Below are 1,696 nucleotides of genomic sequence, written 5' to 3' on the forward strand. Positions count from 1 at the left end.
GTAGAACTACATGAAGCAGGTCGGCTCCTCTGGCTCCACCTACAGCCTGGAGTGGGATATGCAAAAATCCACAGCTCCCTGTTCAGATGCACTAATCAGGGTTTGGGGGGTGTCTCACTGCGTCTTAATCACTGCTCATGCACACGCATTCATTCTCCCTTGTGGGGCAGAGGCTTAAGAGACCGTTTGGGCTTTAGCAGAAAGAGGGGGAGGGATTGAGAAGTTGTAGTCGTTCAAATTCTCTGGTTAAGTCCTGGAAGAAGACCCAGTAGGGTTGTCATTTGTCCTGCACCTGCCAAAAGGTGGGATGTGCACACCATGTCTTTATGATTATTGTGGTAAATGCACATCTTAAATAATAGCTAGTTCCTGAGCACACATGGTTATTGGATTAAGGGAAAATGGTGTCCCACCTGGCGCATACTTGTGTGTACCACTCATGTGTAAAGACATCCATCTTTTTCCCTTCCATATTTCATGAAGTGTTTTTTCTTTTTCCATATTTTAGGAATCACCAGAAATCATTACATTCATATTGTATATCCAAACATAAAAAAATTTGCGCAAACCACAAAGGTCCCAACTGATCATTCCAGGGCTCTTTACCCTCGTTGCCATGGGAACATGGTGTCCCATAGCAACAATAGAATCACAGCTAGAATGGAATAGAATCAATAACTGTTAGGATTGAAAACATAAGAATACATGTTGTTGTCGTCATGACGACACACTGAATAATGGGACCTAGAGTTCTGAAACATTCACTCAAACAGCAGTTTGTATCAGAGACAGTTGACTTTGACGATCTAAAGGTGCACATTGCAACAAGAGAAATAACACTGGAAAACATGGACTTCAACTCCGGAGAGACTGAACCACGGATGGATTTCTACCTCAGTTACCTTGAAGAACAGGTACGGCGTGAGCTGAAGGACGGCGAGGCCACGCTCACCCAGTGTGACTCTGAGGGGAGAGTTCACCTGATCATCAGGGAGGACCTGCTGGCCGAGCTCCTAGATCAGCTCCAACAGCAGAGAGAGGGCAGCAGTCGGGGCCACGACACAGAGCTGATGCAGAGGGAGATGTGTGATCTGGACCGGCAGACCTTCGGTACTCAAGACCTGAAGGTGGAAATGGAGGAGGTGAAAGGAGAGAAGGAGGCCTTGAAAAAGGAGATGGAGACCCAGAAGATGGAGGTTTGTAAGGAGAGGCAGAGGCTCAAGGTAAGTGAGAACAACAATGTGGGGTTGGAGAGGTTTCTAGAGATGGAGAGGGCTCACGAGCTGCAGGGTAAGCTGAGGAAGATGGAGGAAGCTCTCCGAAAACAGGAGGAGGAGGCCAAGGAGAGACTGGAAAGATCCCAGGCTTCCCACAGAGCCCAGCTGGATCAGGCTCTGGCTCAGTGTGTCCCCTACCCACCCAGGGAAACACAGGATCTGAAATCCCAGATGGTCAAAACCAGCAACAGGCTGCGAAAAGCCATTAAAGATCTGGACCTTCAGTTTTTCATTTCCAAAGACCTGAAGTGGAATTGGAGCAGTTGAGGGGAGAGAGGGAGCCCTGAAAAGGAATTGGAGGATCAGAAGATGGAGCTTCGTAAAAGACGAAGCTCAAGTGGTAGGACCAACGTGGAGTTGGAGTTGAAAGCTGTCTGGAGGTGGAGCGGGCTAAAGCTCAGGAGCTAAGGATAAACTGC

The sequence above is a fragment of the Etheostoma spectabile genome, chromosome 15 (genome assembly GCF_008692095.1).
Source record: "Etheostoma spectabile isolate EspeVRDwgs_2016 chromosome 15, UIUC_Espe_1.0, whole genome shotgun sequence".
NCBI classification, from domain to species: Eukaryota; Metazoa; Chordata; class Actinopteri; order Perciformes; family Percidae; genus Etheostoma; species Etheostoma spectabile.